Raw genomic sequence first — 18,866 nt, forward strand, 5'->3', positions numbered from 1 at the left:
CGTGGAGACTCTTGATCGCTCCCTGTTTGTGATTTCCATGTAGAGATGACCACCTATTTCCTCTATCATACCTTTTACTTTTAAATTACTGGTACATACTTTCAGTTTTGATCCTGCTGCAATACAATAATCTGGAAATATCTGCATACAAGTTGCATTTTCTAAATATCACCTAATTTGTTACGCATAAATGCCACACAAGAAGCCTGTACAAAATCCCACAGCCTGAAACCAATTATCCAAAGCTTTGCATTAACCACCTAAAATAAACAACACATCACCATTTTTTGGTGACAATTCACCAGCAGATTTCCATAAGGTCCCAGTCAGTGATACTGGGCCTTTCATCACTAATAATGGTGGAGATGAGGGAAAGCGAGGATGCCCAGCCTGGGTACAACTGGTTGGGGTGAGGACTGCCGCAGCAGAGCTCAACACTCCCAATGGGTCTTTCTTGCGTATGTTACCCAAAAAGAGATGGCATGCAGGGTCTAGGCTGCAGCACTACAAGGACACAAACAATAAAATATTTTTAAAAATCCTGAGCACAGTGCAACAAGGTAAGTAATGAATGGCTTGCTCCTTTCAAGAGTAAAAGTATAGATCTGTTCATCAGAATACGGAGAAATGCCACTGCTGGTGCTGAAAGCTGGTCTGCTTTCAGCAGTTCATGTACACACTTTCATGCACTTTCCCTTTAGTAGCATCCTCTTATTCTGTCTTGTGGAAAAAAAATAATTAAAGAAATAACGTAGTTTAGCAAATGAAAGAATGCCCAAAATATCCATTAACCGTCCTGTCTGACAAACTGACTTCTCAGCATGAGGTTCCACCTTGGAACAATGCCACTGTTTTCAAAACGTTCTTTAAGCTTTCTCCTGTAAAGACAATTTTTTCCACATGTCTATTACACCTCATTTATTCTCCTGAAAAGGATCTAATTGGAGCCATAGGGTCCCTCCTCAAGCTCATCAGAATGGCCTGGTATCTCTAAATTCTGACTGACCACCGTCCCTGCCCTTCACTGAGGCTGTCCAGTGCTCTGCAGCATGGGGAATATCTTATTTATGTTACTTACGTGTACGCAAAAAATTACTCACTTTGTGCAAGATGACACAAAGGACTGCATTTATACGCATAGCACCGTCATGAGGATAAGCAAGCCTCCCCTCCTGCTCGGACTTTGCCACTCCAAAATCTTCTAGAGTAGGCAATGCAATGGAAAGCCTATGTAGACAGCGAGAGGCAGGCACTGACACAGCAACAACTTGCTGTTTCAAAGAGTGCCAGGCGACAGCAACATTTCTTTCTCATTTCAATACTTGTCCATCCACACACACCACATCCTGATGTCCATTCCCTCTTCCCTGAACCATGGCACCCTGCTGCTGAGCAAGTACTGGTGCTACAAACCGCGCAGAGGAGGAAGGGTCAGCTGTTGGGTAGGTAACAGAAAGAAGACTTTCTAAGCTCAGGCTCTAGCAGCACACACGCCCAATGAGCTGCAGAAGAATCACTTAAAAGAAGCCAAAGAGGTCAATTTGCCCTTATACATGACCCAGAAACAAAGGAAGAGCTGAACAAAACCAAGAAGGTGGCAAAACCAAAATGAGAGTCTATCACTTTCTGCAGAACTTATTACCCCTCCATATCTTTGATGTCAATCACCTACAACGTTCTGAAAGATCAGACGTTTGCATGACCAACAGGAATATTCATAGAACCACAGAACGGTTTGGGTTGTGAGGGACCTTCAAAGACCATCCCGTCCAACCCCCCCAACATCATCAGTGACATCTTCCACTAGACCAGACTGCCCAAAGCGCCGTCCAACCTGACCTTGAACACTGCCAATGATGTGTTAACATCATGTTAACACAATGAACACTGCCAATGATGTGTTAACACAACTTCTCTGGGCAATCTATTCCAGTGCCTCAGCACCCCCATCGTACAAATCTATTCAAAGCTAACACTAACGATATTCTTAACCAACAGAGATGCAGAGCAATCTGTATCTCATGTCTGTCTCTTGAGAAGTCCTGCAAGGCTCCTCCAAAGCATACAGCTGCGGGCAGGTCTGCCACCACCGAGGAACCGGAGGTTTCCTGGCAGGACCCTCTGCGAGTGCATGACCTGTCACACAGCTGCAACACCGCGCCATTGCCTGACCGACCTCCGAGACCTCTTCTGACAACATCCCTGATGGCATCTCCCTGCTTACACAGAGCAAAACCAGACTGAGTTCACGGCTGCCAAGGACCTGGGGGATGCCGACACTTACCAGCCACGTGCACATGCCTGGAACCTCCCCCTGCTCGCCCGCTCTCCCCAAGTCTGGGCAGGCGCGGGTGGTGGTGCTGGGCAGGTACCTGCAGATGACGGCCATACAGCCCCTCACTCACTTGTCCTGTTATGGCAACATAAACTCCACTCTCTGACTGGGTCCAGGGATTTACAGCATTCATCATTCTTCTAGTTTTGTTTTATTCACATGCCTGAAACCCTACCTCTCTTTCAAGGGCAATAATACAGGGTTCTAAGATTTTCCTCTTCTAACAGCAACATTTATACAGCTTAGAAGAGCATTTGTCTTTGAAGTGGCCCAACAGTGAAAATGACACAATCAACTACAAACTTCTATCAGAAAATCTCCTCTTCTCAAAACTTTCTCCTATTCTTACTAATTGCAAACTTTATACACCAAGTTTCCTCCTGTTTTCAAACTGTGACAGAACATTTTTTATCACTGTTAAACATCAGTCTATTGGTTTCTCTCTCAGTAGGTTTCTAAGAATAGTTTCAATGATGTCAATCCACCATCTAGAGCTGGATTTCCTACAAATCCAACAAATACAGAAGCATAACCTGTTGCTTTCACTCAGGCGATGAAGAAGGAACATGACCAGGGAGAAACAGATATCCTGAGAAATGCTGGGAATTTCCATTCAGCGCAAGTCACGTGGACATGTGTACTGTGAATGAAACAACACTAAAATGAACTAGAAGTCTGATGAGAGTCAAAGCAAGCTGTCTTCTCCAGTAGCCTTTCAAAAATCGAGTACTTCAGCTATGTACTCTATGAGTCTTGAGTTTCATCCCAAAAAGACTTTTGACAGCTCCACGCCCCTATTCCTTGCAGAAACATCACTCAAAACTAACTGGAGGCAAAAGAGCCTCTTTAGATGCAAGAGCTTTGCTGGTGATTTTGCTATGCACAGATTTAATTCAGACCACCCTGTTCCGCTATAATAAAGAGGTCTGAGGTTAATGTTGCTTCTGAAATTCACTAATGGCCCTATCACCACCAAGACCGTGTGCTCAAAATTGTCCCAAAATGTGCTGCAGAAGTATCCACCTTACATAAATTAAACGTCCTTTAAAGGTTTTGCTGACTGAATACATAATTCTAATCATTGACCACTATAACACCTACTTCGCTGAGAACTGTAAAAGTAAAGAATACTGGAGAAGTAATGATTTGGAAGAAACCAAAACTAACTTTGGAATGTATCGCTTTTTCATAGATTAGGTTAATCTTCAAAACCAGACCTGAAACTATGAAGTTTCTTGACTTAGGGTCTTCCCAATTTTGACTAGTGGATTTGTTCAGCTATATGTTAATGGTTATACTAAGTCCAGACTATATTTGAATGCAGGATGGCCTTGGCTTTGGCTGAGCTGAAGTGGTAAGGGAAGTATTTCCTTATGTTTTGAGGGAATCTAAACAGGACTGTATCCTAAGTTATGCTGCTCTCAGAGAAGGAAAAGACAAATAGCTTTCTGATTGTAAATAAGTTAAATCTTCTGTCCATAAGGATAGCCGTCCTTATTTCAAATCACTGCAGCCTTAAAATGATGGTATTCTTGTTCTCAAATCCATTTTTAAAAGGATGTTGTTGTTTTAGCAACAGGCGGCTGCGTGGAACTGAGGTAAGGGAGGACGTGATCCCTTGTGTCCTGCTACTCCACAAACGCATATCCCTTGGCATTTCATAGATCGTAGCCAAAACGGACACAGTGAAAAGCGGCTGGGAAGCCTTGCCAAGCTCGCACTGGAGACCCACCTACACAATGGCCACAGAAGAATAATTCAGGCTCAGAGCACACATTTGTTTCTTGCTGCACTGGTGAATGGATGCTAGGTTAAGTATATAATTATTTGTGCTCCTATCCATCACTAAGATTAATCCAAGCACTTGGCTCTGCAGTTAGGTTCTCATCACTCTTTTTGAAGCCCCTTTACCACAACCACAGCCAACCAGCCTTCACATAAGAAGAAATAGCTATCTAGCAGATAACGTGCAGTCCAAAAGTATTCCTCCAGAGTTATACTCTGTATTACTATTTTTACTTCACCTAGGACATCTATGATTTCTTCAAGCCTCTGAGTCACCTCCTGTTGGAGAAAGCAATCCTAATTTCTTCCTAGAATTTCCTCACCCCCATCCCCGCATGCCACCCCTCAACAACACTGCTAACAATGTTCAGGTTACGCATAAGAAAATGCTCACTTTCCAAGCAGTAAGATTTTCATAACAGCAGTAGTTTAATGGATTTTTTCCAAGGTTTCTGTCTTGCAGGGATACAAATTGATCCCTGCCAAAATGCTTTCCACTTGGTTCAAATCTGCAATAGCAACCTCTTGTTGTCACAGTGTGAGCGTGACTTTGCCATAGTGCAAAGGTGAATATTCCCTCTGGTCAGATGCTGAGGTCTCTCTGCTGTTTGTGGAGTAGCAATACGCCAGGAAACAAATCTGCGCTCTATTTCCTTACTCTACTATAACCAGAAAAAAAGAAATACAACCACAGGAAAATGAGTTGTGGCAGCAAACAGCAGGAAGGATGAACAAAGGATCTGCAATGAACTGTGCAACCTTTTTACCTCTACCTTGTAAAATTAAAACACGTCAACAAAAAGACAGAGAAAATGGGGAGGAAGGGATGTCAGGGGGCCCGATGGGTTGGGTGATTTGCTTCCATTTGGAAAGGGAGTTGAATGTTTGAGGTTATCTTCTTAGAGAAAACTATCAGGTCTGATCTCTTCCAGGGCATCTCAAAGCAAAGCCAGCGCCAACTCTCACCTGAGACGGGAACAAAAAAAACCAATGACACAGATCTCTCTGCTCTTCCAACAGCTTTTATTATCCAAATTGTTAGATCTTGTCTGCTAACAAAATGCTTGCTTTGATGTAGAGACAGCAGAGGAATGTTTACCTGTGTTCAGAGCTGCAGCCCCGCAGCTGCTGACGTCCTGAACGCACCCAGGATTCACAGCGCGTTATCTCTATTGCTGCTAGCACAGCGCTGCCTTCCCATAGACCCTTCCAGTCTTTCAGTTATATTTCCTTCCTTTCCAGTCTCGCCCATGGATGTACTCCAACATCAGCACAACTAATTTGTGAGTAAAGTAGGTTTCCAGCCTTGCCCTCAAGACAAACCATTTTTCAAGAAAAAACTAGTCAAATTTTGAAACAAAACATGAACTTCAGCACATAGTGCAGTTATATTTGGGGAGTCTGCATGAAAGAAGAGGCCTGGGGTTTGAGTCATTAGTTTTAAGAACTGTAACGATAGAAACTCACTTTCAAGTGTCCAAGTATTTTTAGTACGTCTGTCTGTTACTGACATTTACTGCCCTTCAATGAAACCTTCAATTTAGTATAATCTAAGAGTCAGCATTCAAATCCAAGATGACGATTTAGCGCTGCAGGAATGTGCTAAGTACACTCATTTTAGAAGTCACCTCATTAGAAAGAGTATTTATCCATAATTCACCTACAGCCCCACGTGTGCTTCCACTTAGGGACCACAAAAACACACAAGCCCAGATCAGCCAGGACTCTGGAAGGGTTACTGGCCATTACTTTCATGAAACCCCTACACAGTAAAACATTCGTACTAAAGAAAATGTTAGCAAGACATCTCGGTGACTTAAGGCTGGGAGGTGGGCTCACAGTTGCACAGATGCTCCTGCACCAGCAGACACTCACCTCTGCAACCTGCAATACGTGATTTATGCTACATCCAACAGCACTTGCAACAGCTTCTATAAATACCTCCACTATGAAGCCTGGTTAAAGTAGGTTAGGCTTCGAGTGCAAGAAATTGCAATCAGATTAAGATTAGTTCCCTCAGACTGGAAACTTCCAGCAGTAAAGACCTGAGAATGAGGTCTCTGAAATCTCCAAAATCCACCATTAACCTTTAATATTTATTATCTCTGATGCTACCCTGCATGGAAATACCATTTGTACGAATAGCCATAAACAGAGTTAAAACTACCCGAGTCTTGGGAGCAGATCAGCTGTGGTAAAAGAGCTTAAATCTGTGCCTGGGCAAGCGTTGCGTGCCGAATATAACAGCACATGGCTGCACACGCACAGCGAGGCGCACACCCGTGCTTGTGCCAGGCTGTGACGGGCAGCTCTCCACTGAGAGAGGAGAGCGTAGCACTAGTGTTAGACGGCACCTTCCCTCCCAAACTGGAGTTCAGGCAAATTCTCACTGGAGAGCATTATTTAACACATCGCTCATAGTCACAGTCAAATGCCAAGCCTGGTGAAACGCCGACGGAGAGAACCTGGAGGGTCCAGTTATCCCAGACACTTTCAACTGGCCAGCCTGCGGGAGGTGCCGCCGGACCAGATGTCTGTGGAAGTGGAGCTGCTGTCAAAGCAGTGCTTCGTTTCAGTCAAAAATATTGCAAAATGTTCACGCTACCTGTGTTTGAGGCAGCCATGGTATAATCCTGCGGAGACTGTACCGGAGCAGTTGTCAGAAGGAAATGGTGACGCTGCCCTGGGAAATTTATTGCGAGTCACCTGGAGCCCTTCCTGATGTAAAACAATAATAAATTATGCAAAGGGCCGTGCCAGGTACTTTTTCATTATGAAACAGCACAGCAAGAATTATAAAATATACTGTAGGGAGGAGGACTGGGGAGGGGTTTGGTTGATTATTTTTTTTTCTTTATAATTTTAGGAGCCTGTACTTAAACTAAAAGCAAGAAAAAAATCTGCCCTTGAGGCTTTTGCTTAAGGTCAATGGAAAGGATTTAGTTTCTTTGGATAAAGCAACAAGTATGTTTCCATCATCCCTCTAGCTACCTTATGCCAGAAAAGTGGCAATGTCAATCACAGCCTGCATCCCACCGGCTCTGATAAACACCTCGGACCCAGCCACCGAGAGCCTTACAGCCACAGATCAGGAAGAAGAGCAGGAACCAGAGGACTGGAGGGGATTCTTCCATTTTAAGGCACAATCATTTTGGGGGAGCAACCGATTCTGTCCACCTCAGCGTTAGTATATGGGGTTTTTTAATTCTGAAGACAAAAGAGACCACAAGTGGATCCTGCTGAAAGCAAGAAACAGCACTGGGAGTTAGGAATTGCTTTCCTGATGTCCATAGGAAAGGACGAGGAAAGCCCTCAGCCACCAAGCCAGAGGCATCTCCTGACACAGCAGTTCTGGATTTCCTAAGTGTAATTGCTGAGAACTCTCTAACAGAAATGAGGTCCACGGGGCAGTGACTCACTGATGTCTCAGGTGGGATCAGCAGAGCAAATGTGGACTCATTTAAGCAAAATGTTCCCCAAGATGCCAACAGAAACGAGGGAAGCGTCTGACTCCTCCTGCACACGTCTCCCTCTCTCGCCTCTTGCTTTTCTCCCATGGGCCATCGCATGGGAGGTTTCCAGCCCTTTGTTCATCAGGTTGTCATTTGCTACCTTTCAGGAAGAAGCAAGCTGTGAAAGGGACTTCAGCGTCCCTGTCCCTGCCTTCCCCCTCCCCAGCTCCCTCCTTGTCCCGGTGCTGCTCTCCCCCGCCACAGAACATTTTGCTCCACTTCCCCATGGCACAGGAGGCTTCATTTTTATCTCTCCCCATTGAGCCTGTTAAACCAAGCGTGTATTTTTTGAGCCTCGTATCATCTATGTGCAGGACGCTGCCTGACAAAGCGCTGCTTTTCTACAAGTGGTTTTGGCACAGGGTCAGTCAGGCAACACCGACCCCGAAAGACATTGCTCCCGGTGCAACTCTCACATTCACGTCTCCCCTTAAAACGAGCCCTTGGCAGCCTCTGTGCGACGTGTGTAGGTACCAAAGTGCTACCGGGGACAAAGACAGGCCATCTGCTCGGATGGCACCGCAGGCAACCAGGCAGCGAGCAGGACAGGACACAACCTTCTGCCGGAGCAGAGGTCCAGGTAACCTGCCAACAAGGCAGGTAGCAAAGAAGCGGGCAACGCCAGCACTGCGTGCCCAGCCAGACCTCAGCCTAAGGACCACCTCAGGATGCCACCACTGCAATGGTGTCTCCTTGCTTCACCTTTAAGCCATGAGAGCAGCGCATGGTGTGCACACACACACGGATGCCACCACTGCAACACTGTCACCTCGTTTTACTGTTAAGCCACATGCAGCACAAACACATAGAGCATATTTCAGAAAATGGATTAAGCTGTTCTGAAGCAACAACCCATCAAACCAGGCAGGGGAAGACTGAGAGGAACATCTCAGGAACCCTTCAGAGTCGGGGGAAAAGAATAGGTACCAGCATGTGTTACCTGTCACCGACTGGTTGAATAACTAAAAAGGTAAAACAGAGAAAGCATGTGTGCGTGAAAATGTTCAAGCTGCACTAACATGCACAAATAAAATGTTGGAAACAACTTGTGCTATGGTGAAGAGACTCGTACTGGAGCAAGCTTTTAACACGCTCCAGACTCCACTGGGCAGGGGCAATGCTTTGATCCCAGCACCAGGCTGCTTCTCCACTTGACCACTATTTCCACAAGAAATAATCCTTTGCAATGCAAGGGCAGCAGATCTCCACGGCTGGATCCAAAACTTCGCAATATATGCTTATTTTTCCAAATACTATCACCTGACATCTATGCACAGCTAAAAATACACCAAGCCAAATTTTCAAGTTAGGATCTGCTTCACGTAAGCTGGTTTCCTTGTTTGTGAGCTCCCAGGTGTCCTGTTCTTTCAAACATCTAATCATTGCTTTTACAGACTTAAAGAGGCACTGAGCCTTTCTGAAAGCCTGGTCTCAGTTGCGAGGTTCTTTAAAATATATTTAGCTACCTGCATTGTTACAGTGGGAAAGATTTTGGTCTGGATCTTAAAAACGCCTAGGAACACATGGTCCCAAAAAGCATTTTTGCTTAGTTCTGCTGAATTATAATGGAGGTATGTACAACTGCTAAACAAGAAATCAAAACACAAGTTTACAGAACATATGAAGCTTTTAGTTGTCTTTTAAAGTACTGGGGTTTTTTTATTTTTAACTCCATCTTCAGAGAACTTTTAGACACTAAATCCAAGGCAATTTTATGCTAAGCTTCACAAGCGGTATCTGTAGATAGGCAATGATCTATTTTTGTACTTCTCCAATTTGGAATTTCAGAAAAAGATGTTTTAATTCACAAGGTAAGGGCTAGACCCAAAGACATAGAGCCTAAGAACAGCTGCAGTGGTCCATCTAGCACAGCGTCCTGCACTCCACCATGCCTCTGAGAAGATGCCAGTGAAGAGAGCAATAATGAACCCCATGACATCCTTCCTTCAGATATTCTCTCAGCCTCCAACCGCTTTCAGCTAAAGGACCTCAGCCAACCATGGTATCCCTGTATTTAATAACCGTCACTGGGTTTCACTTCCCTGATCGTATCCCATCCTCTTGTCTCCTTGTGAGCTGTCAGACCCCATGACACCAGGCCAGCAGGAGTTCACACAACTCAACCCAACACTTGGCTCTCCAGCCCTCGGACACAAAGGCAGTTTGCACAACAGGAACCCAACCCAGCATCTCAGCTACGTGCAGGCTGTCACAAGAGACAGGAGCTGCCACCCATGCCCAGCTCCTTGTCACCATCCACCCTCTTCTCTTGTCGTGCAGGTCCTTCCCTGGCACTTGCATTTGAGACACAACCCAAGTTTGTTGAATTTCCGCGGCCCCGTCCAGGGCAGCAGCAGCATGGACCTCACCATGGCCACGCAACGGGTCTGGTTGACCCCACCAGGTCCACACGCGTTCCCGCCCTGTCTCACAGGACAGCAGATCCTCAATGCTGCAACGGACGTACGCAACCCACCGCCGGAGTCTGCCCAGCACGCCTTCACCATGGTCACGAGTCCCCTGCTACCACACCATAGCTTGCCTATGAGCACCGTAACTACTTCGCTTTTCAAGGAATTGGAGAGGGAAAAATGAAGGAAAATTTAGACTGCAAGGAATAAAAAAACCCCAAAACCTAAAAAACTTAAATAAACTTTGGTTTACTTTCCATTACTTTGTTCAAACCCTTCTTCATGCTGAAATCCAGCAGAAACAGCCAAACGCATTTGCAAGTCCAGTTATTTCTCAGCACCAAAATAACGCACTTTTAACAAGCACTCAGAGGCCTTACTAAACATAACACCACTGCACTGTGAATGCCAGCTTTTGGGTTCACATTTTTCTTACAGAAAAAAAAAAAATCTTGTGCGCTCATAAATATTCAAGCTTTATGCTGTCTCCTGAAGCCTTCAATATGAATTAATAATATGCTGTAGCAAGAAGAAGAGCATAGGAAGGAGCCCCCGTTTCACACTGTTGAGACATGCCAGGCAATGTCCAATGATCGGTGTTTCCAACAGAATTTGCAGCTTTAACAGCCTGGCAGCATCAAAACCTCTTCAGAAAGAAGCACAGCGTTGGCATTCTTGCCCGACGTTTTCATTCAACTGCCAAAACACCTGGAACGCCAGGAGTGAACCTCGCTGCTCTGCTCCTGTGCTGGAAGGACAGAAGGCAGCAGGTACCAAACCTCTTCCATGCCTCAACTGAAGGCTGGATGCAAGAAGGGACTTGGTCACAGTGCTGCTGCCTTCAAGAGCTTGGCAGACTGCTGAAACTGCCTCAAACAGGCCAACAGCTGGCTGTTCTCATAATTTTTGTGGGAATTTACCTATGTGGCAGAAATCTTCATTTTTGTTGGCAAAGATAATACAGATGGAAGTGTTACAACATTTAAATTTCTTCCCAAAGGAAGAACTGGATAGCTGCACACAACCAACTCTGACTCCGAACCAACAGCCAAGGTATCTGCAGCAACAAACGTCTGCAGCAATAAACTACACAGACTACGGCTTTGGTGTATCAGTTGATGCAACTCTAAACAAAGAACTCGCACCCCGTTAGTGTAGAGAGGATGGATCTAAGAGGATATAAAAAAATATAACTACTGATCTTAATATAGCTGTTCCTAATGAGAGCAACACTGAGCAGAAAGTAAGAGTATTAAGAAATGAAGAGCTGCATCACGTTAACCTGTAAAGCAGGAAGCTGATGGTTTTGTGGTTTTCCTTTTCTCTGTGGTTCCAGATGAGTAAAATCCCAGTGTTTCCAGCTACGACAAAACCGAGCCTCTGAAGAGCTTGGCTCCAGCATATGAATCACAGTCAGGAGGTGTACGTTCTGTCAAGAGCTCTGGTCTCCCTTCTACCATCCAGCTCAAAGTGTTCTGCTCCTTGACAAGTGCTCGCCTGAAAGACACGCAAACCCATTCTTTCCCCAGTGCAGGAACTCCAACGACAACAAGTTGCCTTTTTATTACTACACCCTTTTATTACTGTAAAAAAGTGCTTTTTAATACTATGTATTTATCCTGCAGCATTATTTGCAGGCCCTGACCCTAGGACTTGAGTCTCACTGCGCTCGGCACTGTAATGTCACACTGAAGGAAGACCTGCCATCGCAAAGAACCAGCATAGCAGGACCTCCAGTTACTTCACACCTGGGTTACCCCCAGAAGCAGCAGCCCTGCCTCTTCCCACAGCTGCTCAACCCTGACTTTCTTTCCCTTCTGGGTTAGTTTTAACCCAGACTGCTACCCCAACCACCCTCACTGCCAGCTGCTCGCTCTACGAGCCAGCACAACAAAGGGTGAGAAAAGCAACGCTGCCTCCTTCAACAACGCCACTATTTTTCAGTTACCCTGGAACCAGAGCATTAAATCAGACGCACAAAACAGATGGCTGTAACCCACCAAACCAGCTACCTCTGCGAGAAATTTCACTTTGCCATCCCTCTAAGACGGCTGTTTCTTACATTTCCCTAATGCTGGACTGCTCCGGGAGCAGGAGCACGTGGGGATCACACAGTCCATGGCCTTGAAAGCTCATTGCTACGCGAATTGCTCAGCATGAACATGGAAACACGCTCTGTGTAGCTCATCAAAACCTAACTGACATAGCCACCATTTCCCAGGCTGTCTTGAAACGGGCAGGATGCCACTTTGACCCTCAAGACCCTTGAGAGCACATAGGGCAGCAGGTATTGCAAGGGGCACACTGGTACTGCTGCTCAGCACCCGTAACTCCCAATTGCTTAGGAGATGCAAGGGTTCAGGATCCCTGGAGAAACAAAATGGTTCTGGAGCACTTGGCCCATGAGTTACAGCCCCCTCAGGCTGGTAATTTCTGAATACTCCCCGTGGCTTCCCTCTCCCGTAGAGAAACACTTTCTAGGCATTTTATAAATCCAGCCCAGGGGGTGCAAGCCATGGCCACACACTGTTTTGAATTTGTATTTACCTAAAAGTCTCACGTCTGTGAATGATGCCAGGCAGGATCAAACTGCCACTCTTCCCTTCCTAGTATAATTAGATTTTTGTACTCCTGGGAGGGATAGGGGACTGTCTGGAGATGCAGATTCACTCTGATTTTCATTACTTTCTTTTGAACAATCTCATGAGAAGCAGCCAGTGCCTGTGAGAATTAACATCTACTTGTGCAAGTCATGGCCACTTCTGGCCATCCCTCTCTCTACTGAACTTTCTTCTTCCAAGGCTCGAGGACGAGGACACAGAGTTTGAACAAGCAGGGCTATACATTACAGCAAATAATTCAAATTCCTAATTTATGGACAAAAGCTGGTAAGAATCACATCAGCTTTATTCTGCTGCTACTTGAGAAACCCCAGGACACTTCTACAATGAACTGTTTCTAACTTTCAAGTGGTCCTCTTGCCATGAGACATCCAGCAGCTACTTTTCATGCTTCGCCTCTAGCTAACTTCCAGCTTTAGTCCCTGTCACATCTATAAATGAGCCATGTTATATTGCAAACTGTTGTTTTCCCTCTAAAATATACATTCCTAGTTACTGTTGACACTTCTGAACATTAAGTGAAAGAAGCTATTTAACTAAAAGATCCCAATATGGCCGCATATATGAATTACAACAAATAGTAAATTTAATCTCACTGAGGAATATAACAATTGCACCAGAGTTCCCTATCAAACTAAAATCATAGACTCCACCATTTTGTGTTTAGGTTAAAAATACTAAAATCATTTAAGAACTGAAATGAAAGTTTACGTTCATTAACAGAAAGCAGAATTTGGTATGCCATCCAGCACTCAAGCTTTTCAGTGTCATCCTTTTACTAACACAGCCATTAGGAACTGCCTAAAAAATCTAGTAATCATTGAAGGACTCACTTCCATCCATCAACAGCATCCCAGCTACCAGTCTTCAAGACAGGGACACGCTAATCAACATCAGGATTTTATCCCACCCCATCCCATCCCATCCCAAGGTGGGACCAGATTTGCGGTGTGCCTTTTTACTTGGCTCGATGCCGAGGGGCAGGTGGCTTATACCTGATTTTGCATGTATGCCTATCCCTTCCTTTCCTGAAAGGATGCGGGGTGGGGAGCGCTTTCTGCACTCAACACAGGACCAACCGTACCTTGCCAGACCAAATGTCCCACCTCACTACTGCGTCTCCCCATGGCCTACGTGAGGGTTTAGGGCACCATACACGATCAGGCAAAGCGTACAGCCCGCTTCCCAGCACCCTCCCGGCCGTGCACCCACAGACCTCCTGGCCCAGAGGTGCTCCCCATACGCAGCAGTACTGGACCATTTCCTCCAAGAACTTGTTCGCGCTCTTCTTCATCACCTCTACATTTTTAACACCCACAACACTGTGTACCACAGTTTCCACAGCTTAACTACGCAGTGCACAACAAACCACTTCCCTTTGGGTTGGGTTTTTTTTTTTTAACCTGCCTCCTCGCTAGTTTAACCTGACAAATATCAAATCTTGCATCAGCAGATACAGTGAACAATACCATCGAACTGTTCCACACATTCAAACATTCATATATTCTTATATTCAAATGTTCCACGTATTCTCATATTCAAACGTCCAAAGCACTTTGAAACTTCACCAGGTCTCAATTTATCTGTTTTGTTCTTTTTCCTGGGCTATAGCAGACAGCACTGTAATCCAAATTGCTTACTTTAAAACAGAAAAAAAAACCCACTTTTTTTTTAAATAAAGTTTCAAAAAATGTATTATTCTGTTTTTAAACACAGTCCCAAAATTTAATAAGGTCTGTTGAGTAAATTTAGCAAAACCAGTCTTGTTAAAGCATGCAACTTTCCCTTGAAGTATAAAATACATGTCTAAAATTGAAAGGATATTGGATTCGAATAAGCCAGTTTTAACACTGTTTATGAAGCTTATTAGGTAAGACTCTCCTTTGAGTTGTTCTTGATTTTTTTTTTTTACTTCCTCATATCTGATAGTTGGACTGCTTCCATTTCTTATTTTGCCCAAATTTATTCAACCAGAAAGATATAATACAGTAACTTCACCAGCAATTAAAAGCATAAAGCAGACTTTTTGTAGAACATCACAGCTTTAGCTTTACATATCGGTTACAAAAGAAGAAAAATCATACGCACATTAATTTCTAGTGTCCTATATGTTAAGATTCATGGTATAAGAGAAAATTATTGATATAAAAAACCTAAGGTCAGTATACTGAAAAGTCTGTTCTGATATACACTAGTAAAGAAAACATGCATCAGCAATATCTTCTGACAAAAGTCTCTGTTAAAGCTATATCTGCCTTCATTTACAGGTCGTATGAAAACTACCACTGAGATGATTACATCTGACTTCTGGTTTCTTGTCAGCAAAGGGGCCAGCGATGCAAACCTACCCTGCTCTGGGCTAGGACCCGGCCGGGAGCTCACCGCCTTGACCCTGCCTGCAGTCCCGGCGCCGGAGCACGTTTCACCCGCGAAGGGAAGAACTGGCCCTTTGGAAAACACACCTTACTGACCTGCTCGCCAGTCCTGCGCCAGGGTCCTCTCCTTTATCCTTCTCTGTGTTCTTGGGAGCACGCTACTCTCCTCTTATTCAGAATAGTCCTCAATAACACATATAGTACCTACTGAACCCCCTAAATACAACCTGTCAAGTACAGGATAGGCAGCGAACTGTATAACGTGCATGCTTTTGTTCCTTTTACACAACATGACGTTTCAGTCCACGTTTATGTCTCACGTGTCCCTTGAAGGGCACTTTGTACCCAACACATGTTTTGGTAAAAAGCGGTTCAGAAAGATTAGCAAGCTGGTGCTCAAGAGCACGAAAAGTTACATGAAGTTGATTCACTATCAAAACAAAACCAGAGAAAGTAGCTGAAGTAAAGCCTAATGAAAGCACAACTCTGGCTGCCATGGAAATACAATGGCTGTCACTCCAAAAAGTGTCAGTGCACATACACACAGTATTTTTTAAAGAAAGTAGCCAAAGCACTGAAACAGCTAGCCTATGAAAATGTACTTGTTCATGGCATTCCTTTAATGCTACACAGCTTCTCAGGAGGAGAAATAAAATTACACTGGGAAGCGATCTTAATATCAAAGTCTGGGAAACGCACTTCAAACGGTTTTGAGGTTTGCAACTCCAAAAGAAACGGAAAAAAAATACAAAAGAAAGAACAGGCCCTGACCCTTTCCTTTTTGCTACACGGACTTTTCAGCCAAAAATAAATGGGAAAGAAGTACCCCTGGGAACAGCACTCCCCCAGGAGAGGGCAGATGCCAGGCGCAGGCAGGAGCCCAGCTACACCGAAACGGAGAATCGCTTGGGCTGTTGCCTGGGCAAGAAATGCCACGGGAAAGGGATGGGGATTTAAGCCACGGGAAAGGGATGGGGATTTAAGCCACGGGAAAGGGATGGGGATTTAAGCCACGGGAAAGGGATGGGGATTTAAGCCACGGGAAAGGGATGGGGATTTAAGCCACGGGAAAGGGATGGGGATTTAAGCCACAGGAGGTTCAGCGTTGCATTCAGCCGCCTCGTGGAGCTGCACTCCAGCGCGCACAGCAGAAGCTGCTAGCAAAAAGCTGCTCTTTTTAGGACAGTGGGAAGTTGGTCGCATTGCAACCTTTCCCCCTCATTTCATAGTTTATTAATAAACCGACTGCTTACTGCCGTGGTCTCTCAAATACAGCTCAACAGAAAATCAACAGACCTCGTGCCTCACCTGACAGTACGCAGTTTTGTCAAATTATTCAATAAGGCAAAGCTCCTGTCCTCAGCTGAGATACTTGCGGCTGTTTTTCCATTAAAGAGCTGTAGAGAGTTGGAGATCAAATCCTGCCACTTCTCGATGGCTTACAAGAGAAATTGAGACATCTGTGTTAGATTCCTTTCATTTACAAGAAACAGAAGATCTGCAAAGCATCCCCCTCCGCTGCACACCTTTGATCTTCCTGCACAGAGAACAGCAACAGCCTTTTCCCTTCTCAGCACAAAAAATCACCTTCAGATTAAAGGCTAGATGGTGTTCTTCTGGCAAAAAAGTGGATCCACAGCAGAAACCATCACTTACCAGGAGAGGGCAACAGGTATGTGCCATCCAGTGCCAGATCCAGCGAGACCCCTCCTGCCCACTGCAAGCGCCACCAGTTTCGCTACCAACAGTTACTGAGCACTGACTGCGGACTTGAAAAAATAAATTAAATAAAAAACAATAGCTCCTGACATTCTCATTAACAGCTGGTAAACACAAACTACAAAATTTGCCTGTGAAACAGAAAGCTTTTAATTGGGTAAGAGAATTCACAAACACATTAATGCTTCCATCATCCTTTCCTTCAAAATAAATGTGACATTTGCACATAACATGCACAAAGTCAGCTAATACACTCCTAACACTTTAAAACATGGTTTAAAGAGAAAACTACAATTAAAATATACTGTAGGGGGTAATTCAAGCAAACACACTGTCATTATGTAACAGTCAACAGTATTTTTAATAGAAAATACTCAACATCAAAATCTGCCTTTGCTGTACACAATTTTTGCTAGGAAGAAATTGGGTATTTTCTCTGTCAAAAGAATCTTCTTGAGTACTTTCCTAACAGTTCACTTCTTAACTGAACTGGTTAAAGTCTACAGGGAAAAAAGCCACCGTCGCCTCTCTCAGCAGCTCTCCATGCTGACACACGCTGCCCGTCCTGCGGCACAGGCGGCTGCTCCGGCAAGAGGGTCCCAGGATGCGGCCCCCGCTGCTCGTCCCAAGCTCCCCCCGTCCCACCCAGGCGGGCTGGACAAGGTCCCCTCCTGGAGGCATGCTCGCTCTCCCAGCACCTGACCGCATTAGGTTAAACTTCCTGCCGACAAAATGTAGATCTTTCATCTATACCTTCAACGGTTTTAAACTGAAAGAGGGCAGATTTAGACTGGACATAAGGAAGAAATGTTTTGCGATGAGGGTGGTGAGACACTGGAACAGGTTGCCCAGAGAAGCTGTGGATGCCCCATCATGGGAAGTGTTCAAAGCCAGGCTGGATGGAACTTGGAGCAACCTGATCTAGTGAAAGATGTCCCTGTCCCTGGCAGGGGGGGTGGACTAGACAGTCTTTGAAGGTCCCTTCCAACCCAAACCATTCTGAGAGTCAATGACTAACTCTGGGGAACAGCCAATTGACCGTGTTTTACGCAGATTTCCAAAGCAGCGAGGAAACCAGGCCAACAACCCCGCAGCATGCAAGGAGGCACTCGCTCTTCTCCCTTAGCAGCACGTGAAACCTTCCCTGGAATAAAACTCAGGCCACGAACAACTTTGGGTGTTCAAACCAAGACGACCTACCCTCGGATGTACAACAGCAGCTGCTCCTATAGAAACACATGTCATTTGCATCAGAACACCTCTTGGGGATGAAGATCGCCACTATGCAGCACTTCAGGAGCTCCCCAGCAGCGAAAGCACCCCATGCACGATCCCATTTTTTCAACCACTTTTACGTATCTTCCCCATTTTTAAGGTAAACTGCAGTGCTCTGGCAGGCAGGTGCTAAAGTATTGGTTTAGGGGGTTTTTTAATGCCTTTCAGCCTCCTGGGCCTGACCCACCTGCATTCCTACCTCCAGGCACAGGAGTCAGCCAAGCGATCTTAATGGCAGTATTTTACAGCCTTGCCCACCGTGAGCCGCTGCGCAGGGTCCGTGACTGACCCCACCGCCGCGGAGAGCTTACAGCACGTACCTCCGTGCCGTCACTGCAAAACCACAGGTGGGAAACCACCCACCTCATCCCCTCAGGCTGCAGCAGACCGCTGCTCGTAGGACAAACCGCACCACCGGTTCAGAAGCTGGAAATACTAACGAATTTTCACTTCAAAACTACCAATGTCAGAAATCCATGGTGATGCTGGAGGGTTTTTTTGTCGCCTGCTCTCTTGAAGCCCTTACAGCAGCAGCCCTGGCACCGTGCTGCTAGCAGGCGTGCTGCGCAGTCTTCTCCTGCCACCAGCAAAGCAGTTCACATGTTTTTCTTATGCTTTCAGATAACCAACGCAGTCAGCTGAGCTGTTCAGAAAGGACTCACTGGTTATTTGGTGCTCAGCTTACGGTAGCCTCTGAGCCCGTCCACTCCTGCAATGGGAAAACAACAAATTCCCTTCCCTAAGACTCCATTCGTTACCAGTTTGCTTCAGGGGCTACCTACCATCAGATCCAGCTGCCGAGCTCTGGAAAAACTCATTATTTTGCAAAACCC

At 45.3% G+C, this 18,866-nt stretch overlaps 1 protein-coding gene across 2 annotated transcripts in view; it reads right to left on the minus strand.

Moving 5' to 3' along the window:
• The window catches only part of MAP2K4 (mitogen-activated protein kinase kinase 4), a 101,982-nt gene that overhangs the window by 64,732 nt on the left and 18,384 nt on the right, over window positions 1-18,866 (minus strand). The gene's annotated exons all lie outside the window — the stretch shown is intronic.

The sequence above is a fragment of the Gymnogyps californianus genome, chromosome 19, assembly GCF_018139145.2.
Source record: "Gymnogyps californianus isolate 813 chromosome 19, ASM1813914v2, whole genome shotgun sequence".
NCBI lineage: Eukaryota > Metazoa > Chordata > Aves > Accipitriformes > Cathartidae > Gymnogyps > Gymnogyps californianus.